Raw genomic sequence first — 27,573 nt, 5'->3', positions numbered from 1 at the left:
GCATTCCTTTTATATTAGCTCTCTCAAATATCTTCTATAAACTCTCAAAATGATTAATCTTGTAATCCTCTATTTTCAAGAGTCTCAGTATACAGTGATGATCCTTATGCATATTAAATTATGAAGTATATCTAATTTGTAAAATTAACAAACTCTAATTCTTTTCTAAACAGTCTCATTCTGATTAATATAGTACAATCTATACAAAAATCTAATCAAGACTGAAGTGATTATATAATCAAATCCATAAAAATCTTTTTATTATACAGTAATTAAACTTAAACTCGTTTATTAATCCACGTTTTTCAGATGTTCATATCTTTCAGAAATCCCACAGATAACTGTTGCTGTGACACTGCAGTGTTTTTTTTTTACATGACACTAAGTTCATGTAGGCCTTCCAAGCTTCCAGTAATTCTGTCTCTTTGCATTCTACAGATAATGTCTGGTCCTCAAAGGCAACGAGCCTGAACAAGCCTGATAAGAATTACGTGTTCAGGAACTCTGAATATCAGTGCGTTGGTTTCTCATATTAAAAAATGAAAGAAATAGGATCTAGACAAATTTCTGTTATTCTCCCTATTTAACTTTTGTTTAAAAAGTTCAAAACTGCAGTAAAGCCCTGCAATAACTTCTCATGTTTTCAGCTGGTAATTGACATTAGCAAGTCATGAGTATTCATAGGTGTTTCTGTTCTGGAGTACCCAAATATCAAAGCAAAAATGTACATAATTGCATTGGTCTTTAAAATATAAAAGGCACTAGGAACTAGAAACTTCTTAAGTATTGCTTACTCTGGAAAGTTATGAGAATTTTAGTTCTCCATCTCAGTCCTGCTGTGTACAGCAAAATACAATCCCACAATCTTAGAGCCATTTTAGCCCTCTTATAGGTAAGAAATACCTACCTTGACAACTATTGAATCTAATCAAGACATCACATTCTGTAGAAATGAATTTTCTGTGTACTTTAGCTAACAAAGTCAACAGATTTGCATTTATGAATGTATGAATTATGACTTACTTCACGTGTTTTGTATTGGATAACATTTCTATTAAGTTTTTTATATTAAAGAACTATATACCCAAGTATTTGAATAATATAAGGCACTGAGGGAAAATATATAAATCCCAGACACCATGTGGAAACAAACATACTAATAAAGGCATTTAAGTATGAAAAAAATATTCAATTCTTTACTTAAAATAAAAAAGATAGAGCACCACACTTTACTATAAATTCCATCCATCACATCATTCCTTTAGACAGAATTTCTTAAGAAAACCTATGGGAATTTATGGCTGGACATCAGAAATATCATGCAGCTTATCCTTTGCATATCAAAGCTTTACAGAAACACAAAGGCATAACATACTCATAAAAGTATGAACTGCATAAAAATATCCACATGAATAAAGTAAGCACAAAGGATTTTTGTTATAGTGCAGAACTTTGGTAATGGACAGTTAAGAAGGCAAAGAGAATAGGCTTTGTAAAGAGTAATTTGGTTTTAAACCTGATTGAGCCAGACCATACATGTGTGCGTGTATTTGTGAGCCTGCATAAGTGTATACAGTTTTACATTCATAAACAAAATGCAACAAAGATCTGTTAGAGTTATTCCATCTAGAAACAGATTAAAATTTAGGTTAAGATAACAGAGTTATATTCCAAAGACATTCTGTTCATTTTGTTGCAATGAAGTTCAAATGGAATTGAAATAAAATCCTTCTACCCTGAGCACATTTTTAACCAATTCTAGTGGCTACACACATATCTATGTTACAGCTGATAATGTAAGATTGACAAGATATTGCAGTTCATTTTTACTTACATTCATGGCCTAAATTTAGCAATGATTGCACAAGTGTAATTAAAGGAAATTAGATCTGATAATACTAAAAGGTGCTGATTGGTTTTATATAATTTTGAATTGCATTAAGAGAAAACATGCATTAAAAATTAAGACTTAAAAATCTCTGTTAAAACCTATCCAGTTAAGACACTTACAAACAGTAATTTTGAATGATGGGTGAAATTCACAGAAGAGCATGGTATCAGTAGAAAATTAACCAATAACATAAAAGTTGATTTCAATTTCCATTTTATGGTCTCATTGGTTAAAATACCGAGTGATATAAAAGTTATTTGGATTTATCTCACCCTTTAGAAAGCCATCTGCTACATGGATCTCCTACTGTGAACCACTTTTTTAAGACCTCATAAGCTGAAACGTTGTTTCTTCAGAGAGCTCGCACTGAAATGAAATCAAGTCATATGTTGGATTTACACAAGTTATCTATAGATAACACGAAGTTATATCCAAGAATATTCAAATAATGTGTTAAGGATTGAAAAGAAGTGATATGGAAAGAAAATAATTTTCAGGTCCTTAAGTGCACTAGTAAGCCTTAAAGAGCATAACCAGCTTCACCTGGGGCCTCCACATTCATCCATGGACAAGGAGGACTATTTAGGCTCAGTTCAGGAGTGTTTGTTTCTTGTCTGAGCTGTGTGGGAGGTCAGCTGATGTTCATCCCAGTTATAGATGTGATTATGCCCAGCCATGGAGCCCCTGGATCTGCAGCTTGGCTTTCCCTCAGCCCTTCTTCATCACCATGGACACCCCCAGAGATCACCAGGTCACTCATTAGCATTATGTTTCCTTTTCATCTGGATGCTTGGTCGTCCCTGGCTCTCATCTGTGGGTATGTCCTGCACTCCACTGCTGCAGAACATGGCCTGGCCCCTGCCCCTTCTGACTGCTCAGCTCCTGTCCTGTGGGGATCTGCTCCATGACAGTAACACTATGGAAGAGTAAGAGAATTGTTGCTTAGATAATTAGTCAGCAAAGACCTTTTAAAGAACACTCACAGATATTTCAGAAGCAACTTCCATAGTCACAGGCAATCAATGAAAAAGTCTGGCAGTAGTGTTCTCACATCTGTGTTTTACACAAAAGAAGATTCTTGTCTTGTTTAAGGACCTCCTGTGGAGTCTTTGTTTGGGACTTTGGCTCAGGGTCTATTTAGAAATAGGACAACTGAGAGCAGACTCTTTCCTCTAGTGACTCTGGAGTGGCCTCTATATTGATTGAGCTGAGAGAAATACCCAATCAGTGAACTACGGGCTTTGAAACCAGTAACCTGGCAAATATATTTTAATTCAGAAAATTCAGTCTCCTCAGCATTACAATATTTTTTTATGGTAGGACTAATGTATTTTGCAATTTATAAAATTGTAATGTCTAATCTGCATGGTGGTTAGAATGGCAATAAGCTTATATCTGCAAAGGCTTACCTGATGTCTCTGTCTTTACTGACCTTATAGGGTTTATTCAAGTTTCTCTTAATCTGTGAAGTATCCTTTGAACAGTATTTATTTGGGTATTTGTTCTCCTCTCACATTCTTTCTGAAACAGGTTATTTTTCTGAAGTTAACCTTGACTGTGACAGGCCCTATTGCTTTTGTTACAGGCCTTTGGTATCAGATTTCAGGGGCTTAATGGACACAAAAAGAGACTTTAATGAAAATTGCAATGGGTACATCTTGCAGCCTTTCTGAATGGTGATAGATGTCTATAAAGTTAAGAGCATTAGGGGTTTCTGCAAAACTCCATCAAGATATTTTTCTGACAAGATGATCACACATTTTGATGCTTTTCATGTTCTGGCTGAGGTTATTCTATTGATATTTTTTATCTATGATCTCATCAATTAATTATCAGGTACTTCATCATAATCCACCTAGTTGTTTGAAATCTTTTTCTTTAAGTTATAATGCTGTAAAAATGTAGGTTCTTGGCAGTACATTCCCTGAACTGCTATACCTCTGTTCTGTAGTTGAAACGTTACCTTTTAAAAATCTTCAGTGGCTCTCTCATAATTCCCACCATTTCTCTTAAAATTCAGTCTTCAACAGAGAGTCAGTTCCAGCCTAAGACTATCACAACTAACAGTGTTTTCTCTCTTTCCCGACCAGTTTAGGCACCGGTTTAGACCTCAGTAGCTAAACTCTGCAGTCTCCAGCCAGCTGGGAAAATAAATGTCACTGGCAGGTAAGTAAAGCTCCTTTCTCGTACTGATCATTGCAGATATAAACTCTCCCTCTAGAGGAGGTCTGGTGGGTGACAGAAAACAAAATAAAGCATTGTCAATGCCTTTTGGCCCCTGAAGCTGGAACAAACAATGTAAACCCTTTAAAGTGTGGACTGGGTCCTCTCTTTCCTATCAGTGATGTCCCTCCTCGATTAAACAGTAATTTATTGTTATAAAGAGAGTAACATTATCTGAAAACCCTTTCAGGGAAATTTTTTAGAAGTCAAAGAGAATAAAATCCCTTTCCAGCAACAATGTTTCTGTTTTCTTTTTATCTGGCAGAATTTTTTAAAGAAAGGAATTTATCTACTTTGTGGTTAGCTTAGATAAAAAACATGCTATCCGAAGTTAAGCATTTAGTCAACCTTTGAGACTGAGAAAGAGCATATCACACAGTTTTCTTTTGATATTACTGAGAAACCTAGAAATGTAGCTTGCTACAATTAATTAGTTTTTTCTTTATTTAGGGAAAAATATGATCAGGCTTAGGAAGCACTGTTGTTGGAAATTTTATTGAAAAAAGCTTATTTCTGCTGGGAAAACAGAAGCCTAAACGAAGTTGGACTTGGGATAATTTACGAACACGCAATCTGGGGGAGAACATAAAGGCTTCATTTTACTATATTTCAGTAAAGACCATTGTAGCTATGCAGCAGTATTTCAAAATAATGGGTTTGATTTAGACCAGGGTTTGTGCCAAATTCTCTTATCAGAGGCCTACTGGCAGAGGGAGTTCGTATGGTCAGTGAGCTTGTGCTTCTTATCATGCCAGATGCCAGCTGTGGCTGCTGCAGAGGAAGGGGCAGGAGCTGAGACATTCCACAGGAGAGAGAAATATTTCTTGCAGGCAGATTTGACTAGAGCAGATATTATCAATATTTTATCATTATTAAGGAGCTCTGCAAACAACGTCTTCCCACCTCCAAGGCTGAATATTTTTTGGTGTGGGAGGTAGTGCTGCGATCAGAGAAGGAGCTGCCAGCAGAGGAGCTGTTATGTAGATAAGCAGGCAGCCTTAACTGTGCTGCTCCAATATCGTTACGGTTGGGCTCTGAAAAAAACCTGCAAGAGTCTGACAAGAACTTTGGAAAGGGGCTTTGCTCTGACAGAGACAGGAAAATATATTTGACAATGTTTTATGAAAGTGTCAGCATCAAACTAATAAGATTTCCCTACTCTTTATTTTATTATTATTAACAGAGAATAGTCAATGAATGTAAAATTCTACTGTGACTGAAGAAACAGCTTTGGTTACTTTTTGAGAGGGTTTTTGCCATGTGCTTTGCCATGAAGTAAAGCTAGTAGAATAATAAATCCTCTCCAAACTGTTGCTTTAGACTCACCATTTATCTGATACTTGATCTGCAACACAGATGTGCAGCCGAAGTATGTTGTACCTTGTTGAGATAGATTCAGTAATGTTTTTAAATACTGTGAAACGTATTTGACTCATGTATATCCTGAGGATTCTAATCCTTTGAGTACAAAAAATTAGATTTTTTTTCTCTCCTGCTTCTAACTTAAAGTTCCTACTAAGCTTCCATGACTTTTCTACCAGGGATCATGGCTCTCCTAATTCTGAATTGTAATTATTGAATGTTTTGATAAAGAATCCACAAAAAAACATGCAAAAATTATCATACAGCTAAACAACTTTTTAAAAAGTTTTTTTTCAGATTTATACAACTGCAGCAATGGTCTTCTTTTTTTAATTGGGAAAAAAAAAGTAATTTTTTTTCTCCTAATATCCTACTGAGACCTGCTGACCTGTAAAAATTTGAAAAAAAAAAAAGGATCCAGCCAGCTAAACAAAAGCAGGATTCTGTTTAGGAAAAATACACAAGTCTCTTAAAACAAAGCAGTGCCGAATTGACATACTATGGCGCTCTTCTGTAAAAAGAGCAGTGTGACTTATAGAAAAGAAGGTAATGTGGTAAAAAACACAGTAAAAATACGAAGTTGATAGAGGATATTGACAAATGTGATTTTAGAAATCCACCATATGAAGAGCAGAAATTAAAAGTGCTTAAAGTCAGTTTCTTCTAAAAGCCTATCGGTATTTTTATTTCCGAAAAATACAGGATGTATGTTCTTGCTTTAAAGAAAATGCATTTAATGGGCTTTTAATGATCTATGTACGGTTTTACATTTTGAATCTAACAAAGACTCAACATCTTACATAACAAATTTCACACTTTTATTATGAATAATTTAAAAAAGCAAGCCTATTGTTATTTCAAATAATTGTTACTCTCTGTTTCACCCTGTTTAATCAGGGAAATTGATTAAGAGGTGTCCATTTCTCTAACACCAAACTTCCTCCTTGTCACTATTGTTTTACATGAAATGTAGCTTTATCTTTGGCTCGGTGAGGAAGAAACTGAAAGTACATTTTTACATCTTTATTTTTTGAAATGGATTCTCTGTGCTACTTGAAGTGACTTATAGGAATGTATAAAATGAGAATGGAAACCCCACAGTGCAAATAGAACTTCCTTTTCAAAAATGTGCTTTCAAAGTCTTCATGCCAAATGCATCCCTGGTGTAAATCAATTCCAGTAGCATTACGCTAGGGAACAATTCAGATTTTCCTCTCCATGTCAGTGACCCACTGGTAATATCAATCTATCTGCCATGCTACTTTCAATTGTGTTTCACTCACATTTACAGAATTAGTTACACTTTATGGCAGAAAGTACTAAGATAGCCTTTTTTTCCCCCAATACCTTCAAGAGTGAATGTAGTGTGAGTGAATTGCACCTCCTATTTATTTTTTCTCACGAGATGGAAGGAGCAGGTGTAAAAGATTTAATGAAGCAACAGCCAAGTTGCACGGGTCATTCATGTGTAGAAAGGTAAAAATTAGCTGGCTCTTAGGGGAAATTACCTTCTATGTTTATGATGTTGCCATTTATAAATTATCACTAAACTCCTGGGAAATAGCAGTTTGAAAGCTCAGAAAAGAAAACACCGAAATCCTTTTATATTTGCAGGTATGTCAGAAAATAATGTCTGGAAGAACTTGTAATATAATAATAAACATTCAAGGGAAGCTTCATAGCCATAAATTTTGTTTGCTTTTGCAAAAGTTGGCTGAAATATACATACTGAAATCCTTTTTGTATAGATAGGATAAGTCTGTGGTCATTGGAGACCAGTTTACTACCTGACATAAGTAAATCTGCCAAGTCATAATACTTTTTGCAAGATGTTTTCTTTCCCTCCTTAAAACATTTTTTTGCTTTAAAAAAAAAAAAAATAAAATAATCTTTTTTAATATGTGGAATAGGCAAACATGAAAATTCTTTAATTATTTATCTACTATGTAATTCTTCAGGGTTTTGTTGGGGAATAATGGTGGTACGAATACCTTTAAGAGAAAGACTGTAACTCTGCTACATCATTATATGGCAAACTCAGATTGCTAAGAATAAGCTCCTAAAAAGCAATAAGATCTGTAAAAGTAATGTACTTGTCTCTTTTGGTAACTGATCTGAGAAATATCACAATATTCTTGGAGCTGAAAGAATAGTTTCAGCTGGTATCAACTGATATAGCAAAAGGAGTCTCATAAATACAAAAGTTTGAAACAGCATCTTCAAGAACTGTCTTTAGTGCTGTTGCTATTCTGAAGCAGATATTCAGTTGATGGACAGCTGATTATAAAGATATGCTCTATAAATAATTTTAGGCTGCATAATTTTAAGCATTTACTTTAGTCTTTTTTCCCCCCCTCTTAAATAGACAATTGATGTAACACTATTACAATAGAAAAACATGAATTTGTAGAGAGAATAAAAATGCACATTCTGTATTTTGGTAGTCGAGGGGAAGCTTGAGACTATTTTTCCTATCCCTTTTTTGTGAAAATCAATAAAATCAGAGAATGTTTTTCATATGTTTTGCAAACTTTAATTATTATTAAGGGAGACAATTTTGTAAATATTTGCCCCATTGCTACTTTTAAAGATTCTACCAGAGCCTTCTCTTTTTGTTAGTTGGGAGCTTCTTTCTAATTTAGAATGAATTCAAGGCAGTTTATAGCCTTTCTTGTTTGCTCTTTGGTTTAACAAGCTTTTCCTTTTCTAGTGTTGATCTCCTCCTTGCTTCCACAGTTGTATTTGCACTTCTTCTCTGGCACTGTATCGCTGTGTTTATGAAGTTAAGTTCCTCTGCTCCCTATCCAAGAAGGTAGATCACCCTTTCCTCTCATCATAAAATTTTGCAGTTAGTTGGAAAAGTTCAGTTGTGGGGCAATTTGTCCTGAGTGTGGATGACCAGTAATACATTTATGCTGTCATGTTGTAGAGGTCTTGTTTAGCTATGAAAACTCCTCTCTTACTGAGAAATGCCTTGCTAGATAAAAAAAATGTCAGTGCTGCATTCAGAAGTAGTTCAAGATTGCAGCATACCATGTTCAGTATGCAAGACCTGCTCCTCTTCCCATAATTTCTGTTGAGGTTTTTAGCACGAATTCAGAAATCTTATTAAACTGCATAATATGGTACTTTGTACTGCTAAATGTTATCTATTTTGTTCCCGTCCTTGAAATCTTCAGGTTTTTTCAGCATGACATTTTAATCATCATTTGTGTTGATGCACCTGACTGTGCCTTCAACAGATTTCGTTAACAAGCTGCTTCTTTTTGTCTTGTCAATAAAATCAATAATGTTCTCTACATCTGATTTCTGGTTAACTGGTTTATAAAACATAGATTTATGGTTTTATCTCATTTTATGTCATTTTCTGTTTATCCCCCTGCTTAATTTATTAGACATCTAAGAAATACTCATTTGGAATATTATCTAAAGCCATGGCACTATCGTGGCATTTCAGGGTAGGCTGCAATAGATAATATCTTATCTGCAGTCACCAGTACTCCTGAATGGATGTTCCTTTGACTGCACTGCTATCAATTTGACAATATTGAAAGTACAGTGTAGCAGAAAAGGTAGTTTTTAATCATGACAAACACAATATTCTTTAAGCAGGTTAAATTGCATAAAAATATCTCCCATCAGCTCAAGAAAGAAAAAGGATCCAGATATTGACTATGATTAGATGTTTACACAACAGCCTCAAGCCAGGTCCCTCTATCCTGAGGGATTAGACAATAAAGAAAAAGCTGTTAAATGGTCTGGTTTTCACCAAATACATGGAACATACGTCATGCAACATTTTTTACCAGCTCGCATATAAATATACATATATACATATTCATATGCCTTCTCAAGTAGACTGAATAGAGCTTTGCATTTTCTTTTTGCAATTCTCTGATTAGTGGATTCTTCATTTAGTTCCTCCTGTCACTTTCATTCTCATATTTTCTATTCAAAATGCCAAATAGTATATTTATATATAGTCACACTATGGATAGCCTCACTTTGCAAATAAAGACCAAGAATGCCATCATTATGTTATGTTGCATCTATTCTTTGTAATCTAACTGAGATTTTTCACTGTGCCATAGCAATAACCTAGTAAAAGTGGATGACTGGGTCTTCTGAGAGTAGCTGGATAATGTGGTCTTCTGTGAATAATATTTGCTATGTCAATATGATCTCAATATTTTAAATTCAGTGAAAAATCATCCTTCATAAGTGAGGTTTGAAGAATAATCTAGCAAAGTGCGTGAGGTATCCCTTCTTTTGGATCAGGTCTGTTCCATGCTTTATTCTTGTTAGTTATTAAAAAAGTTATTTTAGTGAAATGGGTCAGGTTAGTATGCTTTTGATTATTCTGCAAAGAGTTGCATTTCCTTAGCATACTAAAAGTCTCTGGGAATTATTCTCCCTCCTTCAGGGGAAGGATTGAGTTGGATATTTAATTAAGTGTTATGTAGCTTCAGCTATCATTTACTTCATCTGGAGAAACTGCATTGTTCCAGTCCTGTTCTCCCAGAATTAAAAGCTGTGTGTCTAAGTGGATTAGATCATAGAATCTTTGAATGGTTTGGGTTGAAAGAGACCTTAAATATGATCTTTTTCCAACCCCCTGCCTTGGGCAGGGACACCTTTCACTAGACCAGGTTGCTCAGAGAGATGTTCCCCTCAGCTTTGCACATACCATATCTTTATAATCTCTGATCTCTCTTTTAAGTAGGTGACTCTAAATGCCTGAATGAAGCTCCCAGGCCACAAATAATGGCATGAATCTAATCAAAAGGTGTCATAATCAGAGCAGCTTATTTTGCAGTTATGCATTCACTGTTTTGATCTTCTCAGATACCAAGGGGCAGACTCATGCATTTCAAAATAACATTGTAATGCAATGGTACATTTCAGAGGATATAGAAAACATAAGAACACAGTAAGACCAAATAATTAACATTTTTGTCCTGTTGAATCACTACCTTCAGATAATTTTCAGGGTAAAAATGCTATTATAGATTTGCATATAGACACTGTTATATGTGAACTCAATTTGAGAATCAGAATAAATAAATAACTTAACCATACTTTCAGAATCACTGAATTGTGTAAAATAAACCATTCACCAATGAATACAGAATTAAGGATTTGAACTTTACATCATGATCTTTGTAATTGTAATAAATAACTTTATCCTAAATCTACATCTCTGATGTATCTATTCATTATTAGTCATAAGTCATATTTCCTTTCTTAATACAAGTTTTTCAGTGGTACTTATGAAAAAAAACCCAAGATTTTGAAATATAAAGAGAGTAGCATAGTGCCTTGGCTATTTCTCAGCTGTGATAGGCGATTTTCACAACAGTGGCTGAATGTGTTTCCATTCTTCCTCTTTACTAAAACTGTAGTGCTATTAAGAAAGTTCTGTTCCTCAGATTGCAGACTAAAGAATGTCTGGAAAAGTAGTATTTTTAAGAGGTTTCTTAATGATTTTACAGATTTAACTATTCATGAATACTTTGCATTTTCTTAATAGAAATTCTAATCAAATAAAAAAAAAATCAAATTGTGACTCTCAGATTATAGTGGGAGATGAGTTTAGATAGTAGTTAATGAAATTTTTTTTAACTATTTCCATAAATCCTTTTTTATTTAAGTCAAAGTTGTAGATGAATAAGAATAAAATACACTAATGAAATGTGAATGTCTTTTTTTTTTTTCAGTCAAAGGGTTTTTTTTCATTATAAGGGTATATAAAGGTTTTTTTCAGTGGGTATCTATCCAAAAACTTGCTAGCACTTTTAAATCTTTATTTCTTTCCTTGAAAATATTGTTGTTTTCTTGTTTCATTTAAAGGTTTTTCTTCATTCTAATATCTAACCTAAATTTCCTCTCTTTAAATTTTTAACCATTGCTACCTGTCCTATGACTACAGTTCCTGGTGAAGAGTCCCTCTTCAGCTTCCTTTCTCTTCAAAATCTTTCAGGATATGCCATTCTGGATATTTTATAGGGAAACAAGCAAACAAACAAAAAAAAAAACCCCAAACCCTCTGTGCTCCACCAAGGAAACCAACCCAAACACCTCCCAACAGCAAAAAACTCCAACTACAAAAAAAAACAACCCTAACCAGAGCCCTCCTTATAGCATTCATTGAAGAGCTCTTTTCAAAACAAATTTTCCTTCTATTTTACTCAAGCCACTTATCCATTATAACTTGCCTTCATTATTAGTGGTTCGAGCAGAACCACAATTGTCAAACTCTGTCAGTGGGCAATAATTTATCTGACTTGGTGTTAGTTGGCAGGTTATTTCAGGTTGTTGCCGATTTTTTTCCTTAGGGATATTTCTTTTTTTTTCTCATGTCTAAAATGTTGGTTGAGTAATGTGGTTGTCCCATTTCTCATGGTAGAAATTGTCCCCGCTCTCCCTTCTGAGCAATTTGCCATGGCTAGTGTCTCTCTGGATTTGCAGGTAATAGCCTCAAAAGCAGTAATTGCTAAAAGAAAAAGACTTTGTCTCCCTTTCTACTCTTTTAGAAAGAAAAAACTCTGTGTCAGGAATAGAATAGCTTGATATCAAAAGTTCCAGAATTTGACTCTTCCCCTTCCTATGGACAACTCTAGAATAAGCAGCATCAAGTAAATAATCAAGAAAGGTAAAAAACAATAAATAAAAATTGTTTGGCTTAAGAGAATAAATTTCTTTCAAGTTAGTGATTTGGGTAAATGATTTAAACTCATAGAATACCGGGTTGGAAGGAGTCCCAAATATAATCTGGTTTTACCTTTTTTGGCAAAAGTACGGTCTAGACAAGATGGTCCAGCACCCTGTCCAGGTGAATCCCAAAAGTATCCAGTGTTGGAGAATCCTCCACTAACTTCCCAGTGGAGATTATTCCAATGGTTGTTCTCACTACAAATTTTCCTCATGTTCAATCATATTTTCCCCAGGAATAACTTTTATCCACCATCTCTCATCTTTTCCATGCATCTCCTTTAGAAAGGGAATCTCCATCTACAATGTCATCCACCTATGTCTCTTTTCCCCTCACATGTAGATTCCTACTGCCTCACAAATACTACTAAGTATAACATTAATTTAATATGTAGGATGACATCTATCACCATCTTAACACATCTCAATATATTTTAATTTACCAGTTGAGTGTAATTAAAAAATTCCTTACATGGTCTACAATCCTTCAGTCTTTTTGAAACCATGTCTTAACAGAATCAGCTATAATGGTTTTTACACAAAGAATAATATACAGGCAATATTATTTCTCTGGAAACATGATACTTTGCAAACCCCAACACAATGGATTTCTGATCTTTTTATAAAAGACAACAGGAACAGGAATTTATTTGCACATACCCAGTAGGTTCTTTGGCTTCAGAATGAGGACAAGCAAATGAGAAAAAAAATGGTGAAAAGAGGATTCACACCAGCAGTTGTGATGAAATAGACTAGTTGATTTTTACTTATATCATTGTTTTAAAATCTCTAAGAAATGAGAAGTGAATATGCATGACTGTGAAGATTGTGCTTATTAGATGTAACTTCCCTTTGAAGTATGTTTGCAAATGGAGTCTTGGGAGAATTTGTATAGGATGCTTCCTCTCACAGAAGCATCTGAATAAATCTGCATTACTGGGTATCTGGAGGTCCAAGGAACACACCAAAACCTTAAAGCCCAAAATTCACCTTTTTGGATGAAGCGCACAGCAATTCAGTCAGATAAAAAGGAGAGACAAGTTCCATTTTACCTTAGTATAAATAGACTATGTGCTTCATTTCACTTGTATTCTCTGTCATTATGTTCATTATTGACATTGGATATACTTTTATTTTTAGTTTCATATTTCTTTCCTCCAGCTTATGTGGTATTGTAAAGTACCTGGATAATAACAAAACATTTGTTACTGAAAGACACAGAAAGGTTTACTAAGTATATTAATAAATAGGCAAGTTTCACATCTTATTTCTTGGTTTCAGGTGTCTGAGACAAAGGGAAATGCTGCACTGCAGAGGCCAGGAGAATCAAAGCACCACACCTTAATCAAGGTTACTGTCTGAAGAGTTAGATGTGTCCTTCCCTGAAAGTTAGTATGGAGATTATCTTTCTAGATTCTGTGATTCCAAAGTCTCTAGACTTGGAGGATCAAAAATTCCAAGCATATGCTCACTAGCATGAATGAAACTATGCCTTTTTGGACTCATGATGTATTTGTTTAATAATGCAATTTGGAATAGCCTGAAAGTATTTGCATATTCATGGTAAATTCTAATGTCAGCAATAAAAATGCGATATACCTGATAACTTTTAAAAAATTTAATGTTGTCTTTGAAATATAATTAATTGGATTGGAATATTTATCAAAGAGTTAAACAAACTTAAGTATTTCTTACAAAACATTCAACGCTGTTTTGGGTTGTTTCAGCTATTTTATTAATTGCTAACAATTTCAAATTCAAGCAAGGAGTCAAAGAGGCAGATGAAATAGCTTTTAACCTCGAGCAAAACTAGTAAGAGACAATCACCATAGGAGCCTCACTTCATTCTATTCAAATACCAAAGGCCAAAGATTTCTGCAGCCTAAAGAGTGAGGCAGACCCTGAGGCTGTAGCAGAGTTTTAAAATAAAGTTCAGTAAACTATTCTCTACAGGAGAGTATTAGGGGAAGTTGGAAACCTGAATATACATAGATACACAGTTGTGAATCTCAGCTGCTTGAAGGAACTCAAGATAATCTCTGCCAGCTTTTGGATCGCAATTTCAGGATGAGCTGTTCTTGATAAGTTATTTATATTCTCCTGATGTTCACACAAATTGGGCTCAGGACTGATCTCTTGCTATAAAACAAAGCCTAGATACTCCAAGACAGCAAGATACAATCATTGTCACTTCACCGTTGAAGTCCTAACTTCCATGAAAAACAATAAGCTGTGCAGCTGGTGATAACAGCAGTGCAACACTGCTTCTGTTGCTTTTTTGCCCATTTTGTGAATATTCAAGGGAACAAAGCTCATATTCAAGTTTATACAAAAGCAGTTTTGTACCATTCATAAGTTACAACTTTTATTCTTCCACTTTAACTGTGATTAAAAGTTCCCTATGCCCTTTATGTTTTCATTTCATGGATATTTTCTTAAGTCAGCACTCTTATATAGATGAAATTTGATAGAAGTTAGCACTTCAAAAAACTCACAGAACCCTGTGAGGTAGAAACAGAGTGGTAAATAAGACTTTTTGAATTTAAGGGTCTCTGTGCTTTTTTCTTATGCCTCTATACCTGTTTGCAAAGCAAAATTTGGAACAATTGTAGCTCCAAGCTGTTGCTTAATATTATTCAATACTGTTCAGCATCAAATAAAACTCTGTAAAATCAGTGTACTTCTATTTCTTTATTTCTTTAATCCTTTTTTTAATTGGATTTTGCTATACTCACATACTGATACTGCTTAATATCATATCCCACAAGTACTATTGGTAATGGAATTATTTCAGCATAGGAAACAATTTCCTGTTTTGTGATAGAAATTGAATTAAAAGTCTCTGATCACCTTAAGTTTTCTAAGCTCTTGAGCAGCCTGGAATTATAAGACACATGTTCACATGTAAAACTTATTGATAATTATGTGGACATGTGTCTGTGTCTTCCCCTGTATTGGTCTGAAAGAGAAACTATAGAAATATTGAATATGTTATACAAAAAAATAAGGCTTTGTAGGAGAGGCTTTGTTATTGCACTTTACTGCTTCTTTCACTTTTTTTGGGGGGACAAGTTGTTTTCTCTCAAATCATTAAAATTCTGATACAAATTTGGAAAAAGATGGATGAATAAGAAAACTCTTTTTCCACTCCTTAGTCATATTTATATGGAGGAATTTATCTAGCAGATCTTTTCATGCAATGATAAGTAACTCCTAAATTAATGTGAAATACCACTAATTGAGTCTTTCCTGCTCTGGATATTTTTTCTACTTCCAAATTTTGTATTTCTATACAAACTCAATTAAAACATCTTGAGGCTTCTTTGGACTGTGGTGCAGCAATGGGACCTTTTAAATACCAAATTAACATAAGTGCACTGTTTTATAGAGAATTATGCTGAAGCACATAGCAAGTAATTGTTAACCTATTTCTCTCTTTTGATTCCCAAGAAAGGAGAGAAGTATCTTGCGGATGGTTCATGGTGCTATTTTCTCTGAAGGACATACCGAGGTAAAAGAAAGAAAGTTTTTTTGTTGATGGGCAGAATGTGGAATAAAGTCATACTGAGATTTACTCTTTAGATACAGAACCATAAGAAAACTTAAGCTTAAGAAAACTTAGAGAGTATTTCTTTGGGAATGAGATAGCATTTGTTGTTCTTTTGTTTATTTTCTTGTGGCTCAGGAAAACACATGCAGCTTTGTGAAACTTTCAGTATTGTGCTGGTTCTGCATGGGATAGAGTTGATTTTCTTCATAGTAGTTGTCATGGGGCTATATTTTGGATTTGTGGTAGAAGCAGTGTTGATAACACAGGGTTGGTTTTTTTTTGTCACTGAGCAGTGTTTGCACAGAGCCAGGCCTTTTTCGACCTCTCACACCACCCCACCAGCAATTAAACTGGGGGTGCACAAGGAGTTGGGAAGGGATGTTAACTGGGAGAGCTGACCCCAACCAGCCAAAGCGATACTCCATAACACATGGTATCAGGTTCAGCATATAGATAAAGCTGGGTGAAGAAATGGGGGGACATTTGGAGCAATGACATCTGTCCTCCCAAGTCACCACTACACGTGATGGAGCCCTGTTGTCCTGGGGATACTGAGCACCTGCCTGCCCATGTGAGGCAGTGAATTAATTCCTTGTTTTACTTTGTTTGTGCGAGCAGCTTTTGTTTTCCCTGTTAAGAGGTCTTTATCTCAACACATGGGTTTTCTTACTTTTACTCTTTCGATCCTCTCCCCATCCCGAGTGGCTGTGCAGAGCTTAGTTGCCAGCTGGAGATAAACCACATGTGTTTATGGCACAAAGTGTGTGACAAAGCATGACTTTGTTCTCACAACTGGCATTCTGATCTATCTATTTCATACCCAAATTCTGAGCATGTTGGTTAGCGAATAGTGTTGGCGTTAATAACACCAAGGTCATGGGTTGGATCCCTGTATGGGCTATTCACTTAAGATTTGGACTTGATGATCCTTCTGGGTCCCTTCCAGCTCAGACTATCCTGTGTTTGTGATTATGTGCTTAAGTATCTGCTGCATGTAACACAACAGACTCTCAAACAAAAAGAAGATTGACTAGTGAGAGCAACAAAATCAAAAGCAGTAAAAAATTAAGAGTGAAATTTAAGAATAGCCTACTTGAAATGACAAAAATGAAAATACAAGTCAAACTAGTTTGTGTGTGTGTGAAACTCAAATTCTTATTTGCCACACCAGTCTACAATCTGGGAGCACACATTTTCTAAACAAGTTCATCAAAATTATATGTAAGAAATGTTCTCATATTTAAAACAGGAACTACCTTGCCAAGAAAACAAATGGTTTCTCACTGCAGTCCTGAGGTCACAGCCTATAACATCCTGTGTTTCCTAAACAGCTTTGGCTCCTAGGGGTCAATTTTGTCCTGGCTTCCTGTTGCAGGAACCCTTAATGGGCTGGGATTATGTTATGCTTTAAATGTAAGTCTGTAGAGTTAGTATGCTACTTGTTGCCAATGTCCGTATCTTTTTAATCTTCCTTCTGTTGGGTGAAATTAAAAGAGAAAGAACAGGCAGTTAAAGACGTTTCTAGCTTTTGGCAATATGCATCTATACTGTTTAAAAGGTGACAATTCTACTGCCTGCAGAGAAGTTTTTTATTGACTGGACATTTATCTGGATCTGTAGAATAAAATCTACAGGATTTTTAGGAAAAAACCCAACTAAGCAAATCCATAATCCAATACGAAGGTGAAGAATATTCACTTCTTCACTTTACACTGCAAAATTCCTGAACCAAATTTCTTTGTTTTTCCATACAGATAAAGAATCTTTTCCACTTCAACCTCAGGTTTCCATAAAATACATGTTTGGATTTTCCAGCCAACTTTTTCAGTGGTATGCGTCGTGTTGTGTCGTGTCAGTAAGGGCAAGGTGACTGAAGCCAAGCAACTTAACACATTAACTACTAAAAATTTCAGCAGCAAACACTGAAGTCTGAATCTCACTGGCTTCTTGAAAGTAATTGCTTTTTTTTCATGGAAATAGTGTTTTCCAACCTGTTTTTTATAAAAGCAGATTGTTTTCGAATGTCTTTGCACAGGATACAGATGGCTCTGATTTGGTTTTGTTTTGAAATGCTCAGCACATTTCTAATTGCACAAAAACATAATTTTAATGTCTGACTCTGCAAATTTATTTTGTTTTGGCATGAAATACAGTAGAGGGTTTAGTAGCTTGTGATGGCGGAAAAGAAATTTGAAAATAAATGTTTCTATGTTAATAAGGAAGAACAGCTTCTCACCACAAAGTGTGACTTCAAAAGTGTTTTTTAACTAGAGGCACTATCAAAAGAAACGAAAAACAGCAGAAAAAATTAACCTTGACCATAGCATCTAGTTTAATTAACAATAAACTGGGCAAAAATTTCCAGAGGGACCAATTTCTTTACAATTATTCCTTTTTTCAGAAAAATCTCAGTGTTAATAAAACATATATATATGTGTGTATATATATATAAAAGCATGTTTTAATATTGTGTACAAAATGAAGTAGTTTGCCCCTTTTTGCAAATAGTCTGGGACTTGTAAAAAATCTCAGTTAATCAGATTTCTTCTTGTATTACAGCTGCAGTCCTGTTTTCTTCAGGTGTAGCTGAGCCAGTTGAAGAGATTGCTCTTCTAAGCTACTCTTTGGAACCTTCTGGCTGGAATTTGCTCTCCCTCCTCTCAGCCTTCAAGTGTAGACAATCTTATTTCACTTCTGTTGAAATGACCCAATTCAACATGAGTGATAACATGTTAAACTGGACTGTCTCTGGGCTGACATTGCACATACTCATATTTACACTCTGACAAGTGGGGAGGAAGCAACCTATGGTGTGGAAAGTTTAGTTGAAAATAGCACCGAGTAGGACAATGCTATTTTGGAAATCTGAGTTTCTGTGATATTTGTATAGAATAAATTCGCAGCAAATAAACACAAAAACAAGTAAACCCCTGCTATGTGGCATTTTACCACTTAAATTATTACTTGTTCTTATTATATCAGTGTCATGGTTTAGTATAGTTTGGGTTTTTAGTAAAGAGGGTATCAGCCACAGAAGTGATTCTCTTGCAAAGAGGTGCTTACAGCTTCCTCTATGACCTAGCAGAACCTATCAAATGGCTAGTTTGAATATTGGCAACTTTTTAAGCCACTTAAAGAGCTTGACATGCCTCTGTGATCCACATTTAAGAACAAACAGAGCCCGGGAAAGCTCTCTTGTCTTCTGGCTTTTGAACAGGTAGCAGGGGGGGGCCTGCAGGCAGGGCAAGGCATGGCCCTGTTCCATCCACGGCCTCTCCCTGCCCCAGCCCTGCTCCGTGCGGGTGGCCCGTGGCATGGCTGGGGCTCATTTGGGGCCGCTGCCCCGCTGCCTGGCAAAAATCATGTGACCAACAGTGCTAAGCGAATTCCAGCTGCAGGGCCGGGTGAGATTCACCCTTTTAGTGCTGTAAGTTTCCTCCAGAACAGATGAAGCCTGCAGACATCAATCCTCTCCCGAGTCAGAGGAAGAGGAAAGGTGGTCAAGTGAAAAGAACACCATAGAGACACCAAAGTCAGTAAAGAAGGAAGAGCTGAAACCCTGAGGGAGGAGAAAGAGGAGATGCTTCAAGCTTAGAAGTTGAAATTCTGTTGTAAAGCTATGGTGATGGACTATGATACATCAGAGTACCCATTGTAATTTCATGAAAGCCTGGGGGGTTGGAGCGTTTAAACTGCAGTTGTGAGCAAAAGTACCTGTGCTGAAACAAGCAAATGACAGTAGCTGTAATTTGATGAGGACCCTTGCTCCCAAGGAAGGAGAAGACCTCTGTTCCTAGAGATGAAGGTGATGAGGGGAGGAGGAGGGCCTCTACCCCTAGAGATGAAGATGCTCTCAGAGATAGGTGAAGAGAACCTTTGCTTCTGAACAGGTCATCCTTAAAATGGTACCCCAGTAGCTCAAGATTGGACCCTCAAAAGCAGTTGTGGGGAAAGCGGTAAGTTGGGGGAAGGGACTCTCACATGTGAGCAGAGAACCAACCCGGGCAGCTGTCTTGTGATACTGAAGCCATGAGAGAACTTCTTGTGGAGATGTCTCCATAGCATGAGCAAGAGAGACTCCTCTCCCTAAGTGAACTGAACAAGGTTATTATAGAAGTGGTAAACTGACTAAAAATCTCAAGGGTTGTCTTTTTACATTGTCAGTGGGAGAAGGGAGAAAGGTGGGGGGAGGAGAAGTGTCCTGAAGGTTTAGTCTGACTTTTTTTCTTTCTTTTAGGTCTGTTAATAAACTTCTTTATATTCTTTTAAGTTTCATGCCTACTTTGCTTTCTCCTAATTCTTATCTCACAGAAGCAAAATAAGTAAGTAATGGATATTTTGAACCAAACCCTAAATTGGTGTTTCTGCCCAGTTTACAAACTGAACCCGCTACAATCAGAGCAGTCATATCATACCTTTCCTGCTAGAATCTTGATTCCTTTTTCTGTGGTCCTGCAGGCCTAACACCATTTTTCCAAATCATATCATTATATCATTTATATTTCTTTTTTTCTGCTCCCAATAAGGCAGATTCAACAAGAGCACTAGCAGTAGTTGGTACTCTCAAACAATCTATTATTGTAATAGGAAGCTGTGCAGATGTACTTGAACTTTGCTATTTTTCATTTCAATTTGGATTTTAATAAAGAAGGACTAAATCTGCTAACTACTTGAGTAAGACACTGAAGAAAAGATAAAATAACTTTTTTTTTTTAGGTCTCAAAAGGAGAGCAAGAATTATTTTTGTTCCAGAATATTTTTTTCTGGAATAGCAAAAAATAAAGACATCTTGAGAGAGCAGAAAGAAAATAGGAACAGCCAAGTATACTTCAAGATAACACATTTTGAAGAAAAAATCAAATGTAGGAAATACATGAGAAGGACTAATGGATTGTCAACATATTTGAGGTAAAAGGCATAATTTTTATTTTCTTGTAAAACACATATATTTATTTCACTGAAAGGGAGGAAAAAAAAGCCTTTAACAAACACCTAAATAGTATTTCATATAACTAAATAAAGTTTCACTCTGCTTTGTACTAAGTGAAGTAGAAGGTGAAGTTGACTGAAGATGGATCGTAGTATGTCTCCTTTGGTACTTAGTGTAGCTTTTCCATTTTATTTCCAATTAAAAGGGAAAAAAGTTAGGTTAATTGGGGGGAGAGTTTTTTTGGTTTTGTTCTTTTTTGGTTTTTTTGGGTTTTTTGTCTGGAGCTTTTAGTTTTACATTCATTCTTGGCTGCTTGGCAACTGAGAGAATATCACAATGTAACAGATTGCATAAGTGAGATCACTGCATAGTTGTACCTAAGGGAAATTTCTTTGCTGTAGTTGATTTAGATTAAAAAATGCTATAAACTCAATTTATCAAGACACTGAAGATACTTCAATCTTCTGAATAGTCTTGCTGACCTCAGCTGACACCCTTATCTCATCGCCATCCTTTCCCAAAGAGGAATGATTTTCTGTGTAAAGAACTTTAAAGGCATGTAGTACTTTAGATCTTCCTCGATGTGCCTCTGGAATATTATATAGTGATTCTTCCCTGACATTGAAAACACACCAATCTGTTGTATAAATTTGGAGTCTCAGTCTTGCGTCTCGATATGTGTATTGAAGAAAAACTTAAGTGAAAAAAAATCTTGTTGAATTGAGTTAAAGGATAAAATTTTAGTATTGTTGAAAAAAACTAAGGCTCCTTCTGCAGAGCCCTGTAAATTCCTTGGTGGTTCAGCAAGCTTAGCTTTTTCAGTCATGCATCTTTTTCTTCATCAGGGAATGATCATGGCTTGGACTTTATTATTTATATTTTAAAATCTGTTATGATAAGTTTTTTTAATTGCAATTTATTGTTCTCTAAACTGCATCCACCTAAAGACCAAAGAAGTAAAAAAGAATTTTAAACTCACTCACTTAATCAAATCATCACTGTGATGTCAAAATATGAAGGACATAAATGAAATAGCCACAAAAATGCTGAAAGAACATTTTTCTGTGGAGTGCTTGCTACATGAAAGATATCAAATATCCAGAAGCTCACGATTTCTATGATACATAATTATAACTACATGCATACTACATAAATATTTTACAGAACAAAATTCAAAATCTTCTATAAATCCCCAAAAATAAGAACTTTAATTTCTCAAGTGTTTCTTCATCTCAAATCTCCTAGGCTCAGAAGTACTGCCACATATATTCATGTGCCCATGAAACCAAGTGCAAAAACGTATTGTTGATTGAATCATGCCAGATATGAGGTGTAATTCTGAGATGGGGAAAAACAAGGTGGAGAACTAGTATTCAGATTGATAGCAGGCACTACAAAGAGAGCAAGCATTTTGAAATTATATATTGAAATCATATTTTGAAAAATATGTAAGGATGTCCATGTCAGAAGCTGGCCACTAGGAAATCCATGAGCATCCATGATACAGAAGGTATCATGTGAAAGGCTGGGAAAAAAAAGGGTTTTAACATATTTCATAAAAGCTCATTAATATAGTCCAATCATGCATTCACACATCCCATCCCTGTCACCCAAAGCTGAGCTTTAAAAAGACATACTCTTCTACCTTTCTGAGCACATCTCAGGCAAACAGGATAATTTCAGGAGGCCACTATCATCCAATTATTGATCTGATTAAATAAAAAAAGGAAGCAGCAACTTCATTTTTTATTGATGAGTATTGGACAGACAAAATCCTGCCTACTGCCATAATAAGAATAAAATTCCTCTACGCCTTAATTTGCACAAGATATTGTAAGAGAAAAAAAAGAGCAATCCACAAGATGGATCACTTTGTTGGGCTGAAATGTGATTTGTCATTGCCAATGACAGGCAGACACCAGCAAATTCAGTAACAGAAGTGTCTGTGGACTTAAAAGCTTCAGTGTCAATAGTGCTTATAAAATTCTAGAGTCTCGGCCCCTGTTGTGTTTCCCTGTTGGGTTAATCATTTTACTCATGAAGGAGTAGCAGCACAGAGTCGTCATGGAACTAAGGTCTCAGGTAGCCTGATCAAAACTTTCTTATACATATTATGCAAGTGTGTGGAGAATAGGTTTAAAGAAGTTTTTTCCAATAAGACATAATTTTCCTGATGTTCTGCAGGAAGAAAGAGCTAACTCCAGCACGGGTTGTGCAGTCAATTTGACAGACAACTGCTGTCTGAAAGGTAAGCATGACATGTATGCTTGATGGCTTCAAAGTGTTGTAAATTGCTTATAGTTTCAGACTTTCTGTCCTTTTCCAGTCATTTTGACTAAGATGGAAAAAAAAAAGGTATTCAAGGTTTTAAAATAGAAAACAACAATGTTTTACCTGTCTCTAAAGCACTTGAAACTGAAATGCTCCTAAACTGTGCTGAACTTAAATAATTCAAGAGTCACTTATACACAACTCTTACAATATCCAGCCTCAGGAACACAGAAATAGTCTCTGCAGTGAAAATTAAATACCTTACCCTGAGGAATCAGAACATATTTTCTAAAACCATCTGCTAGATGAGGGAAATATATAATTTCTAAGTCTGGAGATTCTAAGCTGTGCAGTGCCAAAGGTATAAAAGAACTTTACCTCTTGAACAGAGTATGATTGCAGACAAGCAGTGAGCAAGCACAGGTACCACAGTGGTGTCAGTTGGTTAGCAGGATGGTAGGACAAGGAACAGAAAAACTCCTGAGGTGTTTTGACATGGTTCCTCACTTGTTTTCACTTTTACAATGTTGCTCTAACCAAGTACAGTAAACACTTCTGACTGAAGGACTGTGGCACCACTTTGTCATTCTATTGGCCTGTAGGAAACAGAGATTTGAGTCTGAACATGTTCTTGATGATGATAGCAAAAGAAATAGATAATAGCAAGCCAACAAAAATAAAATCCATTAAATCACTTCTCATAAAATGACAGATTTTATTCACATTGATGATTTTATAGATTTTCTGAAACATAGTGACCACTACACCTTTTAAAAACTTTGTAAATCTAAACCCTTTTTTGTTGTAGGAAATACATTTAGGCAAAAAAATGTTTGTTAACAATATGTTTTAGGCAAAGTTAATGAGATTTAAATTCTAAGATACCTTCACCTCAGTGTGGGATACTGCATAAGGCTTTGTTATTAATTTTCATAGCCTGATGTACATCAGAGCAAAGGTGACAAGTTTTCGTGCTATGATCACATTCATCAGCTGCCACTGTTCAGGTAAATATCCTACATCCCTGGAAGTCAGCAGCAAAGACTGGGGTATTCCACATGTGCCTAACTTTTGATCTAGTAAATTAGTGATCTCTTCTGTGACTGTACTTATTCAGGTAGCCCTCATTAAAGTCACAGCCGACTCTTGTCGTTGCTGTCTTTCCAAGAGTGATAGTTATTCTTTTGTTCAGTGGGAACAAATTATTTTCTGACATCCTTCAGAGATGTGGTACAAAAAGAGAGCCTTTGTTTCCCCAGAAGTTTCTGACTCTCTGCAAAGTCATCCCATATATCCCCATATCCATTTCTCCTTAGTTTTCCTTCACCCGTGTGAAGGAAATTAATGTTTATAATGGGAAGTCCAACTCTGAGTCACTGGCTTTGAAGTTTTCAACCAATATGGAGATCTAAAAATTCTTGTACAATGTCTGGGCTTTCTGTGTGAGTGCTAGCAAGATTCAGTGTCAAGGTTTTCCTCCTTTCTTTCTCTTTAAATCCAGCTTAACATATTCTTAAAGAAATGTCAGAGAAAAAAGATCTAGGACCAAACTGTAGAAAAATAGGGCTTTTCATGTTTTTTATGTCGTCTTGACAGATTAAATCTAGTTGGGTGTCAGTTTAATTTTTCACTCATTAGCTTTGAAATTCTACTTACATGACACAACTACATCCATTTTGCCATTCCTTCATGTGTTAACAGGGTTTCAGAGAAAATTGTGATTACAATGATTGCTCATGTTCATGAGAAATTATTACAGGAATTTCTAAGGTTTTGGATAACACCAGTTTCCCTTGAGATGGGTTTTGTTATGGACATAATTTTAATACATCTTTACTTACAGTCTTTCAGCAGTACTTATTAGTTCAGACATTGTTCTGCACTAGTACAGTTATCTAAATCAGGGCTACATCCATCCTACATCATATACAGACAGAAATCACTTATAGTGGAGGCAGCATTGCTCAATTTTAGGTGCCTTGGAATGGAATTCTGAGTAGAATGGGATTAGAGTTCTCATTCAGTTACCACGGAAAATTTGGATTGCAGGTTACGTATATAAAAAATCTGTACAGTGACATGGAAAATACAGCAGTGACAGAAATCTTTTGAAAATGTATGCCTAAATCTCCATCTCTGGATGCTTGAAAGATTTGCCACTTTTATCATTATTGTCATTTGTCAGTACCTTAATCACACAAAGTCAGAGTGGCTTTCTGGAGTGGTTTTAAGCAACAATACCAAAAAAATTAGGCTCATCTTTTTGTTCACCTTGGGAAGATCATTTAAATTTTCCAACTGATTCTGTAGGAAGCTGTTCTGCATACATGGGGAATTATTATCTAATTGAGAATTACATTTTCTCTTTTACTAAGGGGATAATTGAAAAAAAATCTAAAGTGGTGAATTTCCTCATCTATCTGAATGTTTCATCATTAGCATTTTTAAAAGCTCTTCAGATATTAAAGGAAAATTGAGTGTACTCTGTTTGATTTTTAACTTCCTTTGCCTGTGAAGGAAACACATGGTAAAAAACATGAAGTACTGCTTAGTCAGCTTTCAGTCTAATTGCAAGAATGCCTTGTGAAGAGAAGAACTTTAGCAGTGATGTTTCTATAGTGTACTTAATACCTCTCTTCTGTGCTCACTTGATCAGGATGCCCTCTCCATCCCTTGTCTTCACTCCAGTTTTACTTAGGAGTCAAAACCATCCATTGGAAAGAAACTTTTTAAATATAATATTAAAGCTGTTTTCCATTGGGACTATTGAAGTTGATACTTAGGTGTCAGAAATGTTCAGCCCTTGTGCTTTTAATAATGTAATTTCAGCTGAGGAGGGGAGATTTTCTTAAACCTTTGTGTTTGATTATTCTGTCAGTGAAAAAGCCAAAACCCATGTGCCCAATCAGGCTGTCAGTGTCCCTTTGTGGCGACCCTGCACTGAACGATCCAGCTGCATCAGAGTGTGGTTCAGCTGACTTGTCCAAGGTCATATGCAAAGAGAAAAATCCTTCTCCTGGGTGTCTACACCTTTAACTCGTCTGTTGGCACCCCAGAAAAGATACAGGGCACACACCAACAGCATAAGAGACATCCCCTCCCAGGCGTCCACCAGCAAGTATATTCCCTGCTGCCAGCAACTATGAGTGCCCTTGAAGCACTCACACTTAACAGTTTATGGAATAACACTCAATATAATATAAAATTGTGACAGGTTAGGGTTCAGAGATTGCCTGTGATGGTATCAGGCTGCAAAAATGTATTCAAAGCAATATATGGACAAGCTGTAATTCCTAAAGCTGGCTCCAGATAATCAACCAGGACGCATGAACTATGGTTCTTAGGCTTTCCTGTGGGGGAGAGAAGATGTGGTCAGTTCATTGACTGGTCCCAGAAGCTAAGATGGAGTCTTCCCTAACTTTTCCCCATTTTATACTATTATTATTATATTATATTATATTATATTATATTATATTATATTATATTATATTATATTACTTTTATACTATTTTTGCATTTAGGTGGAGCTCGAGTGGCTCTAACCATGCATCAGATTCAGTGGGGATGGCTATACCTTGGAGGTGGGTAAGGTCACCATTACATCTGATGTGTGTGTTTGTGATCTCACCACAGCTGCTTGTTCAACAGCAAGAAATCCCTTGCTTGACAGGTGCTATGGGGTTTATCAGCTGCAAGGTACCACTGAGTTCCCTCTCTTGCAGGGATTTTGACAGAGCCGGGCCACGATGTCTCCACTCTGCTCCATGCTCTGTTTATTCTCCCTGACCGTGTATTGTGTGGGAACTCAGGCATGCTGATCCTGTGTCATCCAGGGAGTAGCAACTGCATTTCATCCTATAATTTCCATATTGTTATAACTTGTTACAGTGGGAATAGAACTTCCCAATTTTCTCTAATTTTACCCCCAAGGCATTTTCCCACAGATGTTCAATAAAATGCATCCTAAACCAAAGCAAAGAGTCTGTTAGCTGTACAGATAGATTTGTGTTGCCTCTCGGAGGCGTAGCGACCTGGTTCAGGAACGGCACGACGACCACCTCAGGTCGTTCGGACCATCAGCTCACAGACACCAATGTGGTGGACGGCAAAATGGCGTTTATTCGTGGATTACATAGGGTTAAATAACCTGGGTTTGCCACGTCACTTCCTTCTGCTCACCTATTACCTGTAGAGGGGAGGGGTTTTACCTGTCCCGTACAACGCGATATCTTCCGAACGCCTGTCCCTAGTCACCTACATTTCCCCCCCCTCTATCCTGAGTTACCCGCATTTCCCCCCCACCATGATTTATTTAAGAAACATACAAAGTATAAATGCTATAAAATTTCAAGAACTAGTAAAACCTACATAACAAGTTATAAAAAGTGGTATAACATTCACAAAATAGATGTGTTCTAGAGCAATTGTTGGCGGTCAACAAATAGAATGTTAACCTTTTCTAACCGGCTTTTAACAAATGACACCAATTTGTTTAGTATGCAAGGCCCAAAAATCAACGTTAGGAGTAACATAGTGAGGGGGCCTATTAGAGTGGAAATAAGGGTGGTCAGCCATGGAGACTGGTTAAACCATGACTCGAACCATCCTTGTTGGGCTTCTCTTTCTCTTTTCCTC

The 27,573-nt window shown here is 36.0% G+C and overlaps 2 long non-coding RNA genes across 2 annotated transcripts; both read left to right on the top strand.

Annotated features, from left to right (window-relative positions):
- The first annotated feature begins 2,520 nt into the window (after window positions 1-2,520).
- On the top strand, window positions 2,521-18,619 carry LOC138119797 (uncharacterized). Its single transcript, XR_011155626.1, has 6 exons — window positions 2,521-2,642; window positions 3,982-4,057; window positions 13,469-13,575; window positions 15,638-15,698; window positions 17,492-17,567; window positions 18,297-18,619. It is a non-coding gene; the product is annotated as an uncharacterized lncRNA (long non-coding RNA).
- Window positions 18,620-22,851: 4,232 nt separating this feature from the next.
- Window positions 22,852-26,824, top strand: LOC138119794 (uncharacterized). The gene is made up of 4 exons (XR_011155624.1): window positions 22,852-22,915; window positions 23,875-23,945; window positions 26,460-26,519; window positions 26,661-26,824. It is a non-coding gene; the product is annotated as an uncharacterized lncRNA (long non-coding RNA).
- Window positions 26,825-27,573: the final 749 nt, after the last annotated feature.

Source organism: Aphelocoma coerulescens, chromosome 1 (assembly GCF_041296385.1).
Source record: "Aphelocoma coerulescens isolate FSJ_1873_10779 chromosome 1, UR_Acoe_1.0, whole genome shotgun sequence".
NCBI lineage: Eukaryota > Metazoa > Chordata > Aves > Passeriformes > Corvidae > Aphelocoma > Aphelocoma coerulescens.
The sequence above is the reverse complement of the archived record's forward strand: the minus strand, read 5'-3'. Positions and strand labels throughout refer to the sequence as shown.